The 24,914-nt window shown below is 41.0% G+C and overlaps 1 protein-coding gene across 1 annotated transcript in view; it reads right to left on the reverse strand.

Annotated features, from left to right (window-relative positions):
- LOC121507547 (plexin-A2-like) overlaps positions 1–13,368 on the reverse strand; it is a 210,553-nt gene extending 197,185 nt beyond the window's left edge. The window contains exon 1 of the mRNA XM_041783970.1: positions 13,281–13,368. The gene's annotated coding sequence lies outside the window, so the exon portion shown is untranslated. The remainder of the gene's footprint in view (positions 1–13,280) is intronic.
- Positions 13,369–24,914: the final 11,546 nt, after the last annotated feature.

The raw sequence follows: 24,914 nt of genomic DNA on the forward strand, positions 1-24,914 counted from the left end.
ACCTGCTTTGGCAAGAGTCTGCGATAGTTACGGACGTGGTTTAGCTGAACTGTAAGTCGGTGAATACAACAGCTGCTGCTGGATGTAGCTGTAGTATAGCAGCAGTTTTATCAGAATTGGACCACATTTCTTTATTAAAACAAGAGAAAAGAGCCATGTTGAAAGTTTCTCCCGGCAGAGAGGATGTTATTGCACATCTCCAAACCCGCCTCGGCATGAGTTTTATCCCCCAAGTAGCTCCAGCACCTGTCTGCACGGTCAGGTATGGGAGCATATGCTGGTTTGGCGCTTTGCCACATCAACTTTGCACCTGTACTGCTCTGGCCTCCTGATGGCCATCATCTAGTGGGCCCCTTCGTGACACATGCGGTTGGTACTGACTTGTTAACCAGCCCGCCAGGTCTTGAGCACCCAGTATGCGGTTAGCTGGATCAGGCCTGGGAAAGCACACCGGGTGCCATTAGAAGCACAGCTGCCGGTCCCGTATAAAGTAGATGATTCTCATCCCAGCTCTCCTGGGCAGTTGTAAGAAGGATTTAAGCTGAAACCAGGCTATGTTTGAACTCAGAGCTGGTATGACCCAAAGCTTGACCTTTGACCTCCAAGATATGATCAGTTAATCCTTTAGATCAGTGTTTTTTAAACTTTATTGCAAAACGCACAGTAGAGATCATGCCAAAATGTCAAGGTACACTTAAATTCATTAGCATGCAACAGAAACCACTTTAATATTAGTAATAGTATCATTAGCTGTTTGTATAGTTCTAAGAATAATGTACCAATACCCCAGAACACCTCGACTTGCCTGTTGCAACACCATTTGAGAACCACTGATTTAGACAAAACGGACGATTCAGCAAATATTAAGGAAAATTCTTCACGGTGTTCTTTGAAGAAATACTGAATTCACTAGAATGAAAATTCTACCAACAGGCCAGGAAGGTTTTACAAGGGAGTCTTTAAATGTTGTAGTGTGTTAATTAGTCATGACAGACAGGCAGGTATTTTATTCATTACAAGAAACACAGACAGTATTTCATATTTCTTATTTTCAAAATAAATTCAGACTATCAAGCGAGTGTTGCTTATATTAAACTTAATCACCTATTTTTCTGACTGAAACTCAAACAGCTACACTTACTTGGATTTGAGTTCTGGCAGTGTAAGAGCAGCATTATTTGCTTGAAGATTTCCTTGAAAAGCGTTTCAAAAGGTCACAAAGGGGAGGCAAAGATGTAGTTTCCTGCTGCTGTAATTCAATTCAGATCTTTTGAATCAGGACTTTTCTTTAACCTTGACCTTTTCATGACTTTTCCTTATTTAAAAAGCTACTTCAAACCTCTGCAGCCAGGCATGAAGTGTCTATTTACTAGAAGAAATAAGCAGAGATAAAGCCTGTATGTGGGAGACGGTAAAATAGTGCACAATCATTATTTCGACAAATTATTTCAGCTAGAGGCGTTTGCATCTTTCTTTTTTCTTCCATTGTTTGTTTCTTTCCTTTTCTTTGTCTTTTCTTTGGCCTTAAGCTTGATAACAATAATGTTGGCCCAACTCACAATTACAAAGAAAGTATAAAGCAATTGGAGCCTAAATTCATAGAAGTCCAAGCAAATAAACTAGAAATAGAGCCTGGCTGATGTGCCACAACCTGGGAGGGCAGCCAGAGTCAAGCTTGACACATGTCAGCAACTGAGGTCAAGCTTGATGGCATCTCTTTAGTCTGGACTTTTTAGCCCTCATAATATGCAGCCAGTGGTTTTCAGGCCCTTGAGACATGCAAAGCATGACCAGGGACTAGTGGAAACCCTACTACCTGCTGAGACAGTACCCTAGGCCCTGCTTACCCATCATATCCACCCCTTAAAACACCCCATTTATTTTTTAAACAGATTATCCCATGCTGCTGGGAACATGCAAGGACATCCAGAGCATGATAATAGGGTTGTGTCAATCCGCCTTTCTGCCAGATGATGCCCTAAAGCAGTCTACTGCCTACTGCAGCCTCAATATTTGGCCCAAATATGCCTAGAAGGTCTGCAGAGTATTGTATGGCTGTAGAAAGCCCTTATCTACAGTATGTGGCATACAATTTCCCAACAGTGAAAGTACAGTGGTGGGCCAAGCCTTTCGTCTTGGCTGTTTTTTTTTAAACTTGACCCTGTATCACGAAAATGTACTCAGTTTATCCTTGAGTCAGAACAGACCTTTGTGCAAAGCTGGAAGAAAATCCCTAGGAGCGCTCTGGAGAAATTGCTTTCACAAGACTGACCGATGGACGAACAACTCAAAACAGAATGCCCCCGGCACTGGCTATCATAAAAATCAAGTTTAAATTCAACAGAAAATTTTAAATGATGATGAGATTGATGTTAAGTGGTTTGACATATTTTAAATGCAACAATTGTGAAACACATGTTTTTATGGAGGGAGAGCAGACATAATGACTTAAACCCAAAAACAGCCTTTAACATTCTCCTCTACAGTCATATTTATTCTGATAAATGTGGAGACTACTCAAAGTCACTGTGTGTTTTTATTTATGGTATTTTCATCCATGTCTACTGACAGTCAGTGCAGAAATGCCACAAAGACGGATCATTTTCTAGGATTGAAAATGATTTCACTTGCAGGGGTTTGCAGAAACGGAGGCGAGCAGAGCGTTTAAAGCGGAGTGACACGGATTAGCCATGCATTTTTTTTTTTTACATTAGCACCAATTTCCATACATTTCCATCTTATATAACAACATTTTCCGTGACCAATATTTGCATTTCTATTTCTATGTTAAATCACCACATGTTAATTTAGAGCAAATTTCAATGTTCCAAGACTTCTATTTCTTGGTTCCTCGACTCATAAGATGTATGAAATCCAAAATGATGATTTCTAAACTTGGCACCAGTCTGGACCAGTTAAAGTGGCGCTCTGGTGGTTTAGCATTGAGGATTCATTAAATCTGGGCTTGAGGAAGACACTGATTTAAAAAAAAGGAGGAATTAAGAGCTGCCCAAGTATCCTGACTGTTATTCCCTACAGTCCTATTTAGTATTACCTGGGGAAGTCTGGTAATTTGTCATAATTGGAGAGGCCGCCCTTGATCTTAGTCCCATGTGAGTCCCTCATGAATTCAAAGTCCCTTATTTGCAATATAAAAATCACACCACAAATTACCTAGCATGTTTTCACCCAAAATAGACTTCTTAGGAGAATATCAGTCCCTGCTTGGGTAATTATCCCTGCTAGTTGAGGTCATTTTTGGCAAAGTATTTAAATAGATAAAACACTTCACCCTGCTCCCTTTATCTAATGCCTTAAAGCAATGGTTCTCAACTGGTGGGTCAGGACCCAAAAGTGGGTCTCAAAATGTGTGCCTGGAAAAAGTGCCAAAAAGTCTAACAAAACATGCTTATTTTCGTCCTGTTTCTTTAATTTGTCATGTTTTAAACTGTCTTAGGCCCACATCCAGCCTCTTTTCATTAAAGTAAATCTGACTGGTAAAATAATAATAGAAAATTGGGCTGCAATTCTAAATTTAGGAGCTGATAGTGGGCCATGAGGTTTGAAAACCATTGCCTCAAAAAGGGGTTACAATATCAAAATGTCCACATCCAGTATTATACTAGTCAAAATCTAACAAATTAAGACATGTTTAGATATTCCAGCAACAATTATAGATATTGTGGTGCCACTAACTTGTAATTTCTTGTTTGTAATGACAAAAAATTGCTGTCAGACTCATGAGGACTGTTTTAATTGTAAAAACAGTAAGTTGCCAGTGCTTATCAGATTTTAAATGTGGGATGCACATTGTATGGATTTTTTTGATGGGTTCATTCATTTTCCAAGCATCTGTCTTATGAAAAATATCAAGTTTTGGTTCTTTTAATATCTATACTGTATTGGTACCGTGATATTTCTTTCTTTTGTCTCCTTCTCCTGCTCTCCACTGACAGCAACACATGCAGGAAACTGTCAAAAATAATGGGAGTTTGGGTGCAAATCATTATATATTAACAAAGACAACATGTCTCCATCTCCATCCTTTGTACAAAAGTGAAGCCAAAACACCTCTGTAACTAGCATTTCCATATCGCACTAGTGACTTAATCTGGAGCCATGATAAACACAGATTGTAGCTGACCACCAAAGTTCACCAAAGTTAGCATTTATTGAACAAGAAAGGGTCAAAGATCCCAGAGAACGACCCGGTCCACAACAGAACTGACTCTGATGTTGTTTTGAAAAAGAAATAACTTTGCAAATTTCAAATCTATCATCATGTAGATCAGTTTTGCAAAACTGAAAGCTGAAAGCTTGTTCCCAGTCAGAGAACAACCCGACAAGTCAAAGTCACTGAAGGAAAGGCGATAGCTGCAGTTAGCTGAAGTGACTGTAAACCTGTAAACAATGACGGCCACTGAGCTCATTAGCATGTATGCAGCTGTAGTGGTAGTTCTACCAGAATTGGGAATTTCTTTATAAAAAGAAGAGCAAACACTGAAAGCTCTTCTGAGTGGAAAAGATGCTTTTACTCCTCTTCTGAAGATTTGGTAAGAGTTTAACTTGCCACTGATAATTTAGAATCATGTATCTACATCAAGCTCGTCTTATGTAGTTTACTCCTGGGGACAGCGGCCAAAAAAAGAAGCTGGAACCAAGCAGAAATGGGTCATTTGGGATATGATGAGATAGATGTTTAGGGCATTAGGTTAGAGGCATTTTTCCTCTTACAAGTTCAGTAATGTTGATTATTAACAGTGACGCAAGTGATCTAAAAATATACTCAGTACTGACAAACTAAGCGTCAGCAAAGTCAAGAAGCTTATTTGATCATTCTGATTATACCACAAATAAACGCCAATGCTTTTCAAACAGGCCTGACCTTGTTTAAGGGTTGTAACGATAAGAATATAAAACTTTTATATGAATGTTGTAGAAATCAAACAAGACCTATCCTTGTTAAACTGACTCCATCTAAACTCCAGCTGCCCTTTGCAAGTTGCACCTGTAATTGTTCTTAATTGCTGCTGCTTTTCTGCCACAAATCTGAAGTAAACAATGGTGAACCAATAGCATTGATAGCATCCCACAGGAACAAGCCCATTTACCACTATTTTGATCTAGTAAATGGGAATGAAGTTGTCTAGAGGCTGTGTCCAGTCATATTCAGATAACTGAAGCCATGAATCCCTCATGTCCACATTCCTGTGGACGTTAGCTTGCAAAGAGGATCCAAGGTTGGCGGTGCTATTACTGCTAGCTGGTGATAACATTAGGCTGTACTGTTATCGCTGTCATACTTGTCTCATGTTGAGCAGCTTTACCAGATGCAGAAAGTTATTTTAACCATAGTTACCACTTTTCTTGTTGATCTTCAAGTTAGCAGTAAAAGTTTGGAACCTTATAAATCTATCTCAACTAGCATGTAATAAACTTCCCTCTCCATAACACTTAATAATACCCTAACATTTTGTTCTAATTTACGTTTTACTGTTTTAAGGTTTTTATTTTCTCACAAAATGTATGTGATTTTAGGCGTGATAAGTTAGATCCATCCCTATGACTTATACTGCAGCTAGCCACAAGAGGGCGTTTAAGATATCTTAGCTACAGCTGTCATGTTGTCCATCACTGGGTTTGGTGCCAGTATGCCTTGTTGTTATTGGGTGCAACTATTTAATAAACAGCAAGCAGGCAAAGCTCTTTTAAAGTGGGGGCTCGTACTCCTGGTTGAATATTTGGGCTTTTTCGTGCCTTTATTAGAGATAGGAGGACAGTGGATTGATTCGGAAACAGGGAAGAGAGCGGGGAGAGACATGCAGGAAAGGGTGCCACAGGCTGGATTCGAACCCGGGCCGCCTGTGTACATGGTGCGCGCCCTAACCACATGACTACCGGCGCGCCCCATGACAGGAAGATTTCTGGGTAAAATGTGAAGTTGGTCCTTATTTTAAAGAAATAGACACCCTCAGTACCACAACATCCTCACTCTCATCACATTTCCTGAATTATCTTCTCAGGGGGAAATGGGAATCTTTGGGGGGCCTGATGGCCACCAGTCAATGATCATGGCTCTAGAGGTTAGATTTGCTGTGCGAGCCCAAGACTTGTCCAAGGTGGCCAGGTTGGGCCATGATCCCCAAAGGATATAATTTGAACAGATTTCTGTTATTAAAGCATCCTAGTAGTATGGTTTAATTAACAGCAACTTTTGAAACTTTTGAAAAAATGTCCATAAATTCTAATGGGATGGGATGGCATAGGCTTGGGATGGCTAGTCTGGAATTTAACTTGAAATAGTTTGCAGACAACAGGCCAAGGCCATATTCTAGTAGCATTACTTTAGCTTGTAAGTTGACATTCTAACAACTCACTCATGGTCGACTTGGCCACCATGTCTCTACAAATGCATGCTGACCATGACAGTTGTTCATGGGGTGGCATCAGGACCAATCACTACCTCTTTAAAGACAAATCTTGACCCAAATTTCTTACATTTTTCAATCATAGTCACATTTTTTGGGGCAGTTTGAACTTGCAATGGAACAAAGGACATGATGGAACAAAAATATAGAAGCATCCTTTAAAATAAAAGCAAGTCATAGAGTTTTGGCCACATATTTTCCAGGCACACATCTGTGACCCACTGAAAATGAGTTGGGACCCCCCATAGGAGAAACTGCACTTTACCACAGTGCAGTGAAACCCTTGGTGGGTCAAAATGCAACAAACTGACTGTTTTCATACTGTTGCTTTGAGTTTATCCTTTGCTGCACCAATAGAAGTCGTTTTTTATTTTCTACAATCTTTCAGTTGTTTTTGAAGTGATTGATAGACATTCTTCATGAATGCCCTGTAAAGAAACACCCCTACAAACTCTCCAAACTTAAAAACTCACGTGTCAACACTTTCCTCTAAAAAACTGCAAACGACTTCTGCTAACTTTGTTGGTGTTTCTTCAAATCGACCATATGCTCTCTGCTCCACTGGTGCCAGAAAGAACCACGCAAAACAAACACATCAGCAAAGTTATCACACTGTTTGTATCAAGAACGGTGTGACAATCTGGAGGCGATGCGCCATATTGCAAGACCGCCATCACTGCATGCTGAGGGGGCTGCCAAAGCTGCCATCTGGCAGGTGAGCTGCACGGTTTCTCCTCCTTTTTACTCGTCTCTTCTGCTGCCTCTCTCTCTCTCTCTCTCTCTCTCTCTCTCTCTGTCTTTATTAGCCTTTCTCACTCTTGCTTCCTATCATTCTCCATCTTTTAATCTCCTCTGTAACCACATTTTCTACCTTTATCTACCTGTGCATCCATGTCACCTCAGGCTTTGACCACACAGGAAGCTTAAAGACTAAGAAAGAAGAAAGGACTCAGAAATGAAAGCATATATGCTGGCTTGATGCTCTGTAGCATTTTATTTTCTACAACTCATCTCTGTCAGACTTTGTGTCTCTCCTTTTTTTAAGGCTTTTTCTCCCCTTTTCTTAATGCAAACACATCTGAGCAGACACATGAGTCAATTCAAATGAACAGGCACTTATGTATGGATGCATTCACATACAGTACATGCAAACACTATCAGAGAATGGGGCTCTCCTCCGTCTTCCTCCTCTTCCTCCTCAGGCTGTAGCATCTGAACAGTCGTGTTTAATCAGTGTCTCCGTGGGCAACTGGGGTAGCGGTAGGGGGAGGGTGGAAGGGTTTAAGGTGGGGGGTCTCCATCTATGGGTAGGAGCGGCGAGCTGCTGTGCACTCACACACCGTGTAATTGTGTTACATACACTAATTCGCCTGATGTACTACTGCAGCAACTCGCCGTCGCCTTTGCCCCTGACCCACATCCATTGCGCTGCCTGATATTCAAATTAACCCAGAATCGATGTCACACGCTGAACCGGTGGACGTTTAAATCAAAAGCTGTTTTTCTCAGCAGTAACAGGCTCGCGTTTCCTATTTCTTCATTTATTTCTCTGTCTCTCCAAACCCACATACTCCCTCATTAATCTCTGTAAAGTCGGAGATAACACTTAACTCTTGGCTTGTGGGTGAGTTCGACAGAGACAGATGTTCCAAATTACTTCACCTACACTGGTCTGCTGTTGTCTGCGGGGTTAAAAGACTCCAAAATAATGAAGTTTCTCACGCAATCCTTTTGCACTCACACATTTCTCTGCAAAAACTGGTGAAAATGGTAGAAAAACTCTAAAGACTGCACAAAAAAAAAACAACAACAAAAAAACCCTTTCTTTTCTGCCATCCTTTGCTCACTTTGTAGTCAAGTCTGATCCTAAAATGTCTATAAAACAGCTTGAATATTTCTCAATTCAGCTGAAGCACTACTTAGAAAAATATGAAGTCCTCAGTACCTTTAGTCTCTGCACAAAAACAGAGTAAATTTTCTTTTTGCTGCCTCTTTTTTTGCAAAAAAAAAAACAAGAAAGCTAAAAAGTGAATCACATTTCAACATTACTGGTGACACTAGACATCCAAAGACCAAAGTTTTTTTCAATATTGATTTCTTTATGGATCAAAACTGATCAGAGACAGAAACTTGGATTGATTCCCAATTAGAGAAAAATTGTAATAGAAAAGAGGCACAGATTTTGAGTTTGGCCTTCATTCAAACCAGAATTATAATCCAGGTATGTAATCATATCACTGTAGCAGCGATAGTATTAGGGCTGCACGGTATTGCACTGGAACACGGTGGGTTGCTCCCTCCAGATGGGGAGAGTGTCTTTGCCTTGTTCACAAGTGAAGGTAGAAGGGACCATGAGACTGACAGGCGGATCGGTGCAGCATCTGCATTCTTGCAGACGTACCACAGCATCGTGGTGAAGAGGGAGCTGAGCCGGAAAGCAAAACTCTCAATTTACCAGCCGATCTTCGGCCCAAGCCTCACCTATGGTCATGAACTCTGGGTAATGACTGAAAGAATAAGATCACGTGTTCAAGCTGTCGAAATGAGATTCCTCAGGAGGGTGTCTGGGCTCAGGCTTAGAGAAAGGGTGAGGAGCTCAGACATCTGCTGCTCCTTTGCGTTGAAAGGAGCCAGCTGAGGTGGTTCGGCCATGTCATTAGGATGCATCCTGGTCGCCTCCATGTGGAGGTCTTCCGGGCACATCCAACTGGAAGGAGACCTCAGGGTAGACCCAGATCTCGCTTGAGGGATTGTATATCTTATCTGGCCTGGGAACACCTCCAAATCCCCCAGGAGGAACTGAAAAATGTTGCTGGGGAGAGAGATGTCTGCTACTGCAACCTGATCCCGGTTAAGCGGAAGAAAATGCGTGGATGGATTGATATTGTACAGTCCTACCAACAACCTCTGTCCTTAAAGTACACAGTTTAAAGTTCAAGAATGAACAGATTAACAACGTTGAGTCCATAAAATCCACTTTAAAGTGTGAGGAATGATGATTAACAGAGAAAAGACTGGGGCTGATGTAGGTCTGTTGGTCCAGCCTAAAACTCACTATCTTATTTGTTCCTATGGCCAGTATTTACAGCTGATATTTATAGCTTAAATAATGTTCGTATCCACCTGTACAGATAGCTTTTTAAGCTAAATTCTTTTGACACTCATATCATGCATCCCTTCAAAATATCTAAGGACCATGCTTTAATGCCCCAGCATTAGGAGTGTGGAACAATTGCTCTTTAATTAGGGCTAATTGTTGAATTTCAATTATTAATCACAATTGGATTTCAAATCAAAGGTTTGAGGGTAGAATATGAATTTTCACACTGAAATGTCAAAATTAACAAAGGCATGGCTGTTAATATGTTGCTCATATTTTCAGTTGAGTTCTTGGATTATGTTGGATTATGTATTTACAACAGTTTTCAAAGCCAGAGAATCCATAAATCCATGCTATCTTGTTGTTTATCCAAATTCTGACCCTGCCTTCTAAATGTCACAATCTTCTATTGTCCAATGTTGGTCAGCCTGTGCAAACTGTAGCCTCAGTTTCCTGTTATTAGCCAACAAGAGTGGCACCCGGTGTGGTCTGCTGCTGCTGTAGCCCGTCTGCTTCAAGGTTCAATGCATTCAGAGATGGCATCTGCATACCATAATTGTAACTAGTTGTAATTTGAGTGTTGCCTTTCTATCATCTCGAACCAGTATGTCCATTTTCCTCTGACATAAACAAGGCATTTTTCTCCACACAACTGCAGCTCAGTGGATATTTTCCCATTTTCAGACCATTCTCTGTAAACCTTGGAGATGTTTACACAAGAAAATCCCAGTAGACAACATTTTCTGAAATAGTCACACCAGCCTGTCTGGCACCAACAACCACGCCACGTTCAAAGTCACTCAAATCCCCTTTCTTATCCATCCTGATGCTTGGCTTGAACCTCAGCAAGTTGTCTTGATCACATCTCCATGCCTAAATGCACTGAGTTACCACCATGTGATTGGCTATTTGTGTTAACAACCAATTGGAAAGGTGTACCTAATAAAGTGGCCAGGGAGTGTGAATTCTGCCACCATCCCTGATGAAGGTTGGTAAGACTGAAACGTTGTATTTCAGTAAACATCAGCTAAAAGCGAGACGGTGTGTGGGACTTTTTTTAGAGTTTTTGAATCCTATCCCTCCACTCGTCATACTTTGAGGTGTGCAGACACCTTTTCAACATATCCTGACTCCACATGGTACCAAACGTGGCGAAACAAAGAAAAAAATCCTTTTTGACCATCTTTTCTTCAGGCACACATTTCAAACAACTCTGCAGCCCACTTCTTGGGTCCTGACCCACCAGTTGAGAACCCCTGTGCACAGGCAGCTCATCACTGTGTCCATATAGGGAATATTTTACTGATGATCTCTACTGTACAGTGATTGGTGGAAAGGTTGGTGAAGGTGTTGCCATCTTAAGGTCAAAATAGGATGAAATTAATGGGATAAAAAATCTGTGATGTGTTCATTTCTAGCCTTAATTGCATTATGACTAACATGTTAATGATGACAGCTCTACTCAGCACATCATACAAGGAGCTCCCTTCAACAAAAAGGCCCTGAATCAAGCTTATATCTATTAGTCTGATTTCAGATAGATCACTAGATACTTCCATGGCACACAGATGGATCTCCATTACTGCTAATTGGCAGTATAGTGAATTCTGGGTAGGATAAGACTTTTCAAACTGAAATCACAGCTGAATATGCAAATGCATCAAACTGCTCTGAAGATCTGCCCACTCCAGAAGAAACGGTCTGCCTTCTGGAGAAAATCAATACTTGTCTCAACATTTTAAAGGAAAATTACACCAATGCATGTAGGAAGAAAATGAAGATTTGGAAAAATGAATCATGTCAGTCTATGTTGTTAGTCCAAAAGTCAACAGAGGCTTCAAATTAAGAAGCGAGATTGTCTCACTGATCAAATAAAAAACACGGAAGGTGTCCAGACAGCGACAGCAACCCAAGGAATGAGTCATGATTCTGACATTTCCTTTATGATGCGATAAATCAATAGATTAAGCATTACACTCGCTTTGTTTGGTGTTTCAAATAAGTCAGTGTCTGTTCTTATGACTGACTTTCATCAGGTTGATCTATGAGCAAATTTACAACAAGGAGGATTTGAAGAAAGTTTGCTTTTCAAACTGGTCTTAAAGTATCTGAATGGCTGAAAAACCACTCAGAAACAAAGAGGTTTTTGTATTCCTGCCAAATGTAGCCTTTAAAATGGGTTTATTCAGGAGTTAGATTGTTTTTCCCTCTAACTACTTTGCTGAAACTGCCCAAACAAACAGAAATCATCAAAACCAAAACCACAGGCTCAGTTTTGTCCTTCAAACAGCGAAAGAGAGCGAGACACAGAACTAATGTGGAGATTCATTTAAATTTTAAAATTAACAGGCAACTGATAAAGTGGCAGAGCTCATGACTGGCATGAGCACGCTGACAGAAAAGCCAATCTTTCTCTCTCTGTCTGTCCATGAGAGGTTTTACCCGCTCTGGAGGGGCCAGGAGAATAAAAGCTGGTCCAACTGGCCGGTTAGATAAGCCGGACCAGAAAGAGCATACAGAGGAAAAGAAGAGGGCTTCATCTGGTTTGCATGAGGGCTAACAGTCAAAGAATCCAACCGCCGCCACCGCCGCAGCCCCCACTACTACCACCCAAACGCACAGACTGTGAGGGCTCCGACAAAGATGCACTTGGTCAACAGCATTGTTGGGGTTGGCGCTGCTACAGCTGTGTGCTTCTTTCAGGCGCAGGCTGCCCGGGCTTATCAGCGTCCCAGTGGCTTCTGCTCTGCACACGCTGCCAAGGCTGCACGAGGAGGCAGCAGGGAAGGACGGACTGCAGTCTGCTATCCTCCTGATGACCACGGCGTAAGCCCCATGTGCAAAGAGTTCTGGGAAAGATCTGCACGATCAAATTTAAATGCATCCTCAAAAACCTGAAACCACTTCATGGGGTTCTCAACTGGTGAGTTGGGACCCAAAAGTTGGTTTTGGAGTGGTTGCAGAAATATTGGAAAAAGTATATCATGTACGGAAGCCCTAAGTAAACACAGATATGTGATTTTATGCTCTTTTCCTTCTGATAATTATTACATTTGGGTTATTTTCTCTTAATTTTGACTTATTATGTCATTATGTAGGGATAACAAGGCTGCTTCCCCGTGATAATGTCCTAATGTCTCTAGATCTCTTCAAAACAACTAAAATCTACATGTTATCATGGAAAACGCAGTAAAATGATGCATGCATGTCCTTCCAGGACTTTAATTTTACGCAAGCTATAATGTTTGTTTCATCCTTTCTTTGTTCAATCATATTTTTATTCCATCTAAGATCCAAGCTGCAACTTTTTTTTCCATTAAATCAATAGGAGTGGTTGAAATTTTGGGTAATTTTGGGTTGCATTTCCTCCCTTAGAAGGTGGTGTTGGCAAAACCAGCTGACAACCACTGCTACTGAATTGCTGAATTAGCCACATGTGCAAAGAGTTGCAAAAATCTGCACAGCCCAGCATGCTTTAAAAAATGAATCCTCAAAAACCTGCACACAGCTCCTCTGAATTCTCTCCGTGATGGAAAAGATGGTTCACAGCATCTGCACACATCTGTTTGCGGTTACAGGTGGCCATCAGGGAAAATAATCGATCATATTCTCATGCAGCATCCTCAAATTGTAGCAAATGAAAGCGCACAATGTCCCTGGACGCCTCTCTCTGCGTCCAGGGCGCGTAAAGTCTATCCAACTTTACCCTTCCTGCACACTCCAGGCTGCAGCTCAGAGGAGAGACCACTCACCTTGAAATAAGAGGAGACTCATTCATGAGCAGAGCAGATCCGGTTATTTCTGAGATTTTTTTTGAGGGTGGATGGTTCCACGTTTTCAGCCACTGGGTCGGTCAGCTTCGTCAAAGGTTGGACGCCGTAAGCAGCGCGGTAAACTGCCGGTTAATCTCTTCCAAGCGCAGCCGGTAAAGTCATCTGGACAGCGGTGAGCATCTCGGTGCCAACTGACCCTCCCACACCTCGTTCAGGGATTGATCATTTTCTGAAACATGCTGCCACATAACCTCCCTCTCTCTCTCCCTCTCTCTCCGTATGCGTGGATGCCGGTGCTACATGAAGTCACCCATCAGTTCACTTGCACCTCACGTACAGTGTGCTGCGCGCTATAAGACCCAGCCTCCTCCATCGCGTCATCCTTTTGGCACAACTTGAGCGCGTTGCATTACACGTTGTGTTTACTGGCGTGAACAACTCTTGAAAATGTTCGTAGATTCCTGCATAAATGTTTATGAAAATGTACCCTTTGTCCATATAGAATAACTGTCGATAGATTAAAATGAGATTAAAGATTGAAAAATGTATGGAGGTGTCTGGTCTGTCCGTTATCAGCAGCAGGCAGGATGGAGATAGTGTCAGAGTGTAAAATAGCCTTATTTATCAAACGATTGTCATCTTTAGGTTTTTGTAAAGTGCCTTCAGTCCATGCAAATCAGCGTTATATGTCTTATATTTGCATGTTTGAGACTAATCTCTTCTTATATGCATGAATTAAATGTAAAATGTGATTTTTGTAACATCAGCAGGCATAAACAGACACAGTCAGGCATTTCAGATTTTTTTTATGTAGTAACCATTCATACATTTTACACTGAATTCATTTCTGCTTTATTTTCATTCAGCTTTCAGCAGCAGCCTGCTCTCCAAGTTTCCAGGAAAATACTGCCATCTGTAGGTAGAACCATGCAACTGCATGCTTTTCTCGCAACTGTAATACAGAGAAAATAACTAAGCCTTGATGCATTTTATCGTTCTTAAACAGAGCTTTCAGCATTGAATCCTAAGTAGAGATTTTTATTACAACGTTATAAATCCTTCATCAATCAATAAAACATCAATGTTTATACTTCCTAGCCCTACAAGTAACAGCTAAAGCTTAATCCTATACCTTAAATGCAGTGAGATGAAAAACAGGACATACTTCTTTAATCCCAAAGAGGAATCTTAGTCTTACCCTCTGGTTTTGAGCATGCTACACACGCATAAGCAGAGGATGCTGGACATTTGGTGCCTTGCTCAAAGGCACCTCAGCAGTGCCCCAGAAGTGAAGTGGCATCTTCCAGCTACCACACCCAATTCAACATGTTGCAGTTTTAATGATTCTACTTGCCATCATTTGCCTTTATAGGTTGATCAATGATCCTGAATATTGGTTAGGGGTCAGGAAGTGGGAGACAGCCATAAGGAATGAGTGGGAAACTGTTCATTTTGTTGACTAAAACTATGACTAAAACTATTCGTCTATAGCTTTTATTTCGGTTTAACAGATTAACCTGGTGTGGAGGAAAGGCTAGGCTACGCAGTCCTGCGGGAGTATCTGACTGCAGACCTCTGTGGTGAGGCATTTTTGGCTCATCTGTTGCAGATCTCTGTCATGGAGCGACCTTGACTGTGGGGCAGGATGTGACTTACCCTTGTTGTTTTTTTTTTCTTAGTTTGTTGTGTGTTTTATTTAATTCTATCCTCCTAGCGTAACCCAACCTTTAGGGTTTGGGTGGCTAATCCTTTGTCCCTCCTCCACCAATCCAGATCCCAGTCTGGTGCTTGGCTACAGCTGGAGCAGGTTCACAGTTGGTTCAGTCTAAAGTCCATTTCAGACCAAAGATTTGTAACAGTATGAGACAGTTTCAGAACTTCGCTGGCGAGAGTTGCAGCCGTCTGAACCGAGCTGTTGCAGCTTGAATCAAGCTGTCTGATGTAGTTGCCTGCGATTCCGTTTGTCAAGCTGCAGCCTGCTGGTTTCTGCAAGCAGATAAATGTGAAAAAGGCGAATATAAATCTCATTTTCAAAGGCTATAAAAGTCAGTTTCATTAGATGAAGTCATGCTGTGAATTTAGGAAATAATTACATCTTTCTCTGCAAGTACAACGTGTCTGTGTTGACTTTGACAGCACACCATTGCTCCAATTGTCCTCGATACTTCTCAGAAGACTTCTTGGGTGTACTGGTTCAAAACTGGTGCCAGATTTTTTATGAAATTAAAAAATTGTTGCATCTTTCACTTCAGTTTTCCCTCCTCCCTGTCCCTTATTACATCACATCACCTGCATAACATATGCACTCTCTCTGCCAAATTGCTGAAGAGGAGACGGCCTTCACTCTCAAACTCACACTAAAAGACAGAAACTATACCAAGATCATGAGTCTAGTTTTCTTCATAACACAGAGAGAGAAAGTGGTAGAGCAGGAAAATAACTGGACTTTATTGAAACGTCCACCAGAAAATAATTTAGCTTGCCTGGATGTGATGACAAACCTAAAACACTTCTCCATGTTCAGATTAAACAAGAAAACACAGCCACAGACTTAAGCACAAAGCCCCAACATCAGCGAACAGGCCTATACATAGTCCGGTTCTTTCCCCTGGGCCAGCATGGAGTTGCACACCAGAACCGGTTTTCTGGCCCACAGCTAGTTCTGTGATTAAAGAAAACTGGTGCTAGATTAAGCACTGGCTCTGAACTGGTTTGTTTATAAAGTGTTTTTATGAGTTTCCACTGGGACTGGTACATTGTGTGACATGAGCGCCCTCTGCTGGGGCACTTGCTGACTCACAAAATGAACAGTGCCTGGTTGCCAGTCTGCTGTCCCCGTGGTGAGTCGCTCTTATAAAACACTTGAAAACAAGTGAATTTTCTTGGTAAACATATAATTTATAAATGCCATATGTTTGGGAGGATCTCCAAAATGAATGTTAAAGATATTCTGTGACAATATTGGTCTGCTTTGAGTAATTTAAGATGTTGTGCTCTGTGTTGCAGCTTCACTATTGATCTCTGTAATGTAAATAATGTTAAAGGGGGCATACTATTTTACCCTTTAAAGACAAGTTTATATTGGACTCGGAGGTCCCCAAAACATGTTTGTGAAGTTTGTTTCTGAAAAAAATCTCCAGTATTGGATTTTTGTATGTCTAAAGACCCATCTGTTTCAGCCCTGCTCAGCAGAGCTGTTTGTGTCTGTGGCTTTAAATGTTACTGAGCTGTCTGACTCCGCCCCCTGACCACACCCCTTCAGGAAATAGATGTGCCTTAATTGTGGCAGCTGAGAGGAGGATCAGGAGAGGGGGGTGGAACTTTGTTCCAAGCAGGGAGGGCCAACTGAACCTGGGGGCGGGGCTAACTCACCACATGACATCATGAGGGGAAAATCTAAGAACGGCTTGAGTTCTGAAAGGTCGAGAAGAAAAGGGGGGGGACAGAATGGATTTTTAATGATTCTTAGAGGACTCGTGGACAGGCCAGGGGCACATGTTTTTTGGAATTTTTTAGTTTTTGTTTTTTTTTTTTTTGTTTTTTTTTTTTTGTTTTTTTTTTTGGAAAAGCCTAAAAAAGTGATTTTTGCACATTATGTCCCCTTTAACTCACAGATTTTGGAACTATTTATCTCTCTGCTTTAGCATTTTGACTTTATTACTATGACAGTGGCTGTGAGTGACATGTTATTCCTGTTGATGTTAAAATGAATGGTGTAACACAAGAGTACACAACAACAACACGTGTGAAAGAGGCTTTACACAGCAATAACATATTTATGCCTGTTCTCACTTCTACATCAGTAAAGAAGTTACAACAGCACTTTTACTTGAACCAGACTCTTTATACGAGTAAACACACCTCTTCTTTAGTCATGAGGATCTGTATTTGACTCACCTCTGGATACAGAGCTTGTGTTTTACAAAGAACCAGTCATTATGGAGTTGCTGCACGTAAAAGCTCCAAACATGTGTGACTTCAGGGTAGGAGGATGTCATGTATGATGCATGTGTACCTCTGCTTTTGAAGGACAACTATGAACACAAACACAGAGAGGCAGCAGCAGCGCATCCAGATGAAACTCTCCTCCACCACAGAACTGCTAACGCTGCTGAAAATCTCCAAGCTGACATTTCCCCCAGCGTCGGTGGTTGGAGAGCTCTCGGGGTCCAGCGGCCAGCTGTCCGCCCCTCATTATGAGTCGTTTGGTGGGTTGGAGATGAGTTGGAGATGTCAGACGGGCTACCTGTTAAGGCTCAGCAGCTCTGGGTGGCCGGCGGACTCCCTCAGGGCTGACCAGATGGTGGCTAAGTCCTCGCTGGCCCCTCGTCAGGTGCTGTGGTTCATGAGGCCACAGTACACTCACAAAAACACACAAACACGTTGTAAAGGAAAAACACACAAGCCTGAAAGAATACAAATACATGCAAGACACTTAAGGCAGGCACATGCTCCTACAAAGGGCTGGGAATAGAAATAAGACTAAAGATGCTCTCATGTCTGCAGAGAAACTGAGCTTCAGCTTAGGGGAAGTAAAAAAAAAAAAAAACAAATTCGGGAATAAAGAGAGTTTACAGATGTAAGAAAGCTCAGGGATGTTAATGTGAATGTTATACTGCAATAATCGAATCTTACAAACATGTCTGTACTTTTTAGAAGAATGGCACCCCATTGCATTAATTTTGCCCACCTTGTGCAGCCTGTCAGTGGTTGTCTACTGAAGGTATGCCAGCAGTTTTCCCCATGATTGTAGTTGTGTGTACTGAACCAGAGTGAGAGAATGAAGACTAAGGAAACCTTTGCAGATGTTTGGAGTTATTTAGCTGATTAGAGCTCTCAGAGTGAAAATAACTTACAAGAATTTTGACTTTTCCTGCAATATTGTAATAATTTGAGATACTGCTTTTGATTTTGTGAGCTTTAAGCTGTAATAATCAAGATTAAAAACAAAAGAGACTTTGAATATTTCACTTGTGTGTGAAAAATCTAGACTTTACTTGAGTGCTATTCTCTTGTTCTTTTTCCACCTTTGTTGCACTTCAGCAGAAAACAAGAAAGTGATTCTAAATCAAATCCCATAACAGCAAAAACCTGGAGAGTTGATAGCTCAGGGTTAAACATTTCAGAGTTCATTTTAACTCCAAAAGTGTAATTTTAACTCCATTCTGACTGAAAGGGTCTTCAGTGTTGATCCACCAGTGTTATTCAACTCTGGAAAGAGTCAACTGATTCAAGCTCCACCCTCTGTGATTTTCAAATCTGGGGGGGATGTGTGAGCGGGTTTCCCATCATGCCCTTGGTCAGAATATTTAGTGTGCTTTAGTATGTATTAGCTTTCGTGTTGTTTGGATGTTGTCTGTTGTACAGTGAACCCTGCTGGGATTCCTTTGCTCATGTTTCTGGTGAATTATTGTTGTTTTTGATGTGAGGCACATTTGCACCATGAGTGAAGTTTTCACTGAGTGAGGTCTTTTAGGTTGCTTTGAGGCATTAGCAGCAGGCAGTGAGGCAGTGAGTCGTTCTAAGCATGTGACGATGCATCAGTACAGAAGAAGAAGTTGAGCAGAAGCGAAAGCCAGAGCCTATAACATGTTGCCATGGTTACACAGACACAGCGTGAGATTTGAACATGTATTTGAGGGTATCAGATGACCTAAATTTAACTGTACTCATTTATGTCACTTCCTGCCTTTGGTTCGCAAGTTGGTCCACTTTGCTTTCAAACCTTGGTTCAAAGCAAACCGAGACAGATGTTTTCAAGCAGACAAGAGTCCACTTGTTTGCTCTGCACCATAGTTCAACCTTAGAGTTCACTCCTGTCACTTTAGGTGTTCCTAAAGGACGTATAGAGTGTATTCTTCATCAGTATGTTTTGCCTTGCTATGAGGATGACTCTCTGCTTTGTTCTTGCCAGAGGAGATCCACCTTACTACAGATTTTCAAGGGTTTCTTGCAGCTCTGACATACTGTAAAATATTTAACACTTTCAAAAGTATAGTTTAATTGTATATGGACCAGTATAGACACCATTCAAGTTTTAAATTAAATTCTATATGAGCTTAACTAATACTGTTGATTTTGCTTTATTATACAGGTGTAACTTACCTGAACCACTTATTCTCTTGTTCTTGCTAATAAGGAAAGATCAGATTTTATAGTACAACCCCTCAGTAGTTACTCAGTACTTAAAATCAAATCAAATTAGATCTTTTTTTTTTCTTTACATTTTCTTGATTAAATTTAAAGACTAGTACTTTTACTTTTACTCAAGTAGAATTTTACCAGAGTAACTCCTCTTTTACTTGAGTAAGATAGTCTTGTACTGCTTCCGCCTCTGCATTTAGCATCTTTAGATATATCCCTGCAAACACTTTTGGGAGGCCACTCAAAACAAATCAAGCACACCCTTCATGTGGCATAGCAATTCTTTGCTTTCAATTTTCTTGTTTTTATGATCGTGGGAAGCTAAAATCGTAACTGAATCTCAACCAATCACCCACTAGCCCAACAACATTACTACCCAGAATGCAATGCACAAGAATGGCAGCATAAATGGGAAACTAAAACTACCTGTGAAAACCTGTTGATTGATGACCCCACTGGACAAAGTCATACCTTTCATTTCCTTGCCAAGCCTTTCTTGTACATCAGTGGATACATCAATGGCCCTGATCCTAATGCTGAGGCCTGAGTCATGTCAATAGACATACTGTGGTTACTCAAGACTCAGGCCTCAAGTCAGACGGTAGCTGACATCAAAATATATCAGCTTTGCATTTCCTCATCTACGTCTCTCTCAGTGACTGAACGAGTGTTAAACATCCCCCATCCTCTTCCTCAGCTGATTCAGCGGCTCCTCTGACGTCTCCTCTCTTTTCTTTTCCATAACTGCAGTTTAATCAGCTGCTGCTCCGTATTTATCAGCTCCAACTCCAACATGAGTTTCAGTCGACATTGTTTCCTGTACACAGGCAAGCAGGAAATGTGGCAGCAAAACCAGCAACTGTTGGAAAAATCCAACTGGTGAGTGGGAGGAATATTGCAGAGCATCGTAGAGATTTCAGTATGTTGAAAACACAGGGTTAACAAGGACACATGCTAAATTCAAGGCTTCACATTAGTCTTTTTTTAAGCAGATCTTTCACTGAAGGAGCTTTCCATTGTGTTTGAAATATAAGTGATGTACCTTGTGAGTGATAATAAATACTGAGTATACAGACGTGAGGATTCATGCCTCTATAAATGTAACTCTACTGAAAGCACATGTTTCTGAATTGCAGATCTTCATTTTCAAGGGCAGTCACAGTCATGAATGAGTTTCTGAGCTGCTCTGTAACCCTGTGTTATCATTTCCTCAAGAGTAGCTCTCGAGTAAACCAGACTCCTGAGGAGACTCTCAGAGAGAGGAGAAACCACAGGTTATCTGCTCAGATGAACAACGTCTGAATGAGGCTGCTGCTAATGCACAAAATGTACCCGTAGTACTTTTTGAAATGTGTCATTATATTGTTGAAGCAGGAGAGCGCTGCTTGAATTTAACTGTGAAATCTCGTTCAAGCCTAGAAATGCAAAAGTAGCATGGAAGGTCATGAGGAAGGACTGTGGTGTTTTGTGTGGTACTACTACTGACTTTTACCTTTGACCCCCAAAATACAGCCAGTTTATCCTTGAATCAGAGAGGATTTTTTTTTGAAAATTTCAAGAAAAAACTTCAAAGCAATCTTCAGATATTTTGTTGAGAATGCTGTAAAAATTAAGGTGGCTTTCACACTAGGGGCCCAGTCCCGGATCCAAGTGCACTTGAGGCCAAAGTCTGGTTCATTTGGGTAGAGTGAATGCAAACGAACCGCGCCCGGGCACCGGGCCCGGGCCCACTTGGGAAGGTGGTCTCAGGCGCATTTCAAGTGGACTCTGGCATGGTTCAGATGAGATGTGAATGCAACCGTGCTCGGATAAGGGACAGAGCGTTGGATCAGCTTTATGACATCATCGTAAAAGCTAACAGCGCAGCTGTTCACATTTTGTTCACATTTTTCCTCAATAAAGGGTGGAAATCATCAGAATCCAGTCAATGAATGGTCTGCTGTGACTCACCTTACAGATGAACACAGGTTGGAGTCAGTGAGAGGAGATGCAAAGGCAGTAAAAAGTCTCCAATCACTTCCAAAACCGCTGTATCTTTGCAGCGCAAACCCATTTAATCCTCTGAGCTGCACGTAGATGTGCAGATACGAAGAGCCAAGTTGCTGGCATCTTAAAAGTGATTTTAATCATCCATGGATGCAGGATGGACGTTTTTCCAGGTCAGAACAAAAACAATCTTCTTCTTCTCTCTCCTCCTTCGCAGGGTTGTAAACCAGCTATGTGCATACTGCCACCTGCTGTTTCAGACTGAGTAAATACGGAAGTGCGCCCGGGCACGGTTTGATATTGCTAGTGTGAAAGCAAGCCTGCAGGGGAAGGGGGAGGGGGAGGAATCGTGACGTGGCGCGGTTCGAATCGACTGGGCCTAGTGTGAAAGCACCCAAGGGGATGGACACAAGGTCCAATGACCTTGACCTATGACCTTTAAAATCAATCAATCTTTATTTGTAAAGTGCCAATTCATAAACAAAGTATCTCAAGACACTTTATAAAGAGAGCAGGTCTAGACCTCTTTGGTGTATTGTTATAAAGACCCAACGTTAATCACCATGAGCTCTGCACTAGCAACATTTACAGTAGCAGCTGGGGTTGGAGAGGGGTAGGGGGTGTGGAGGAGAAGCAGGAAGAGTTAGTTTATCCTTGGGTCAGGGTTAGGAACCAGGCACAGGGACCTGGGTGTGGGGAGGCGAGGGATTGATGGCATAACCATTAACAGAATTTAAACCTGTAAAAGCAACAGTTGTCATGCTTTTATTTAGATGGGTGAGTGAAAACTTTTGGCAATATAGTGTATATAAATACCACAAAATATCAGTCAGAAAAAAGGATTTATAACACAGAAAGGTTGACCTACAGGAAAATTCTGCTTATTTATGCACCCAGTAATTGGTTGCAGCTCCTTTTGCATGACTGCTACATGTGAGTGGCGTGGCACTGTGGCACTGCTGAGGTGTTAGGAAGCCCAGGTTGCTCTGATAGCAGCCTTTAGCATTTGTATCATTGGCTCAACAATACTGACAATACTCTAAGTCTGATACTTTGATGACAGTCAACGCCAGCTTAATGGTGAATTTCTCTGCATATTTCCTGCTGCTTTTTCACATCGACTTGCATATTTTCATTCAGGCATGGTGGGAAAAATTCAGAGTAGAGTTGGGGTTAAAATTTCTGACTCTCACTCTGCTCACTTTGTCAACTTTGGCAAGTTTTCTTTAGTTTCAGTGCATGTGTGAAAGAGTCAAACGGGTATGACCAGAGAAATTTTATGATCCACTAAATTCCCACTGCAATTTTTCCCCTTATTTTTCCACTTGGAAGCCCTTCAGCTGAGGCATCTGATTGGTTAAAGCTTTTAGATTTTTAGCTGCTCTGAGCTGAACTCTGACCCTACATAAAACCCTATTTAAACCTTGCACAGTTGAGATGTGTTCATTAAGAACATTATGCCGTCGCTCTGGGCTTCTCCCACAAACGGGACCAGCCTGCAGCCGGCCAGATGCAATCTACTTCATGAAAATTACCATAACAACACAAATCTGCAGAGGGGACATGCATGCAAATGAAACGGCAATGAAAGAAGACTGCAGGCCCAATCAAGCTGTCATAACACGGAGGATAATAACAACTGGAAGCCATTAAAACCTTTCAATCCGAACGGTTACACCTCACTGTGCAAAGAATAGGACTGAGAGGCCCTTATATCCCTCATTTCACCTCAGCAGCCACAGATTCACACCCGGATTTATCCGGAGCACATCCATCATCTGCAGATTATAATGAGACATTCATCAAGAGGAGTCTTATGCTGAAAAACAATTATCCATCTCCATGTCATTTGTTCCTATTTAGACTTCTCATGCACATTTTTCTGTTGTCTATAGAAGAGTGTTCACATACATTTATCATCCAAAAGAAAAATGAAACCAGGTGCATCTTTCACAACTGATTGATGATCAACATTTGTCTCCACAGCCAGTGTGGCTGCTTAAATATTCATTCATATACAGCCCTGTTTTATGAGCCTTAGATGCTGTAGATTGGACATTGCCTTCATCACACAAACAAGTGAATGCCTGTTATATTTATTATCATGTTGCCTCCATGTAAACATACTTCATTTATTATCACATTTATGTTTCACTTCAACTCAGCAAAACTGCCAACGGTGTCTGCAAAAAAAGAAGTTCAGTTTGGTGAGAATGATCAATTTTTCACAAAAATATAATAATATGTTTATTTACATCATAAAAAAACACAATCATAAAAGGGTGAGCTCAGACTTCAGCTTAATGCCTGTTTGTTCATGATTTGCTGTAGGGATGGGAATGGGAGGCACAACACAAGAGGATATGAAACTGAAAGATATATCAGAGGTGGAAAATACTAATAACCTTCACTCAACTTACTATAATTGGGTAGTTTTTATGGGTACTTTTTGAAATGTGCACTTTACTTCTATTTACGCAAGTTTTAACCAGAGTTGCTGTACTTTAACTTGAGTACAGTACTCTTGTACTTTTTCCACCTCTTTTAACTACACAGTGGCACATGGAGATGATTCCACATGTTGTATTTCACTTTATAATAGAGGTGTGACTTTAGCTGAAAAACTGATAAGGAAAGTTCATTATACAACTCCTCAGTAGCTACCAGAGCTGGGTGAATAATTGAAATGCAGATGAAATTGCAATATGTCCCACCACAAGTATCAAATCCCAGAAGTTGCGGTATTTCTATGATCATATATTTGTGTCTAAAGAAATGGTCTCATACATTTTTGCAGCAGCAGCAGTGGAGATACAGAAAATGTTCTACACATCTTGTAAACATTGAAATATCCCTTTTTGTCCTCTCAGAATCAGCTTTATTGGCCAAGTATGTTTACAAAAACTCCAGTTCGCTTTGTTCTCAAGGAATGAAACACTAAATACAAAAATAAATTGATAAAAGTTTAAAAAATCTAAATCAGTGTTAATTTTGGCATCTATTTTTAATTTTAGTCTTAGTTTTATTCTTTAAATGAAATGCATTTTAGTTTTAGTCACATTTTAGTCATTTCTATCCTATTAAGTTTAAGTCTAGTGTTAGTCGACAAAAACTCAAAACATTGTAGTCTAGATTTAGTCCATAAAAAGTCTTCATATTTTAGTCTTTACTTTTAGTCCAAGCATTTATTTTTATGGCTTAATCTGGTGCCAAGTCATGTTAGTGTGTTTTATGCACTCTGCCAAACCTGGGGTCCCTGCACAGGAGACTGTCATTGTGTCATAACACATTTTGAAGTCAGTTTTAAATTATGGGCTCCACATTTTTAATTCCTTCTTCAGAGTTTATTCACAAGTCAGTCTCTTTGACAGATGCACGTCTCTACTTCTTTGTTGTCTGTTCTTTTCTTTATTTTTGAATACCTGCTTATTTAGAGCATCCTCCAAATACAGTAAGGATGTAAGATTTGTTTTTTTAGCTTTG

Source organism: Cheilinus undulatus, linkage group 3 (assembly GCF_018320785.1).
Source record: "Cheilinus undulatus linkage group 3, ASM1832078v1, whole genome shotgun sequence".
NCBI lineage: Eukaryota > Metazoa > Chordata > Actinopteri > Labriformes > Labridae > Cheilinus > Cheilinus undulatus.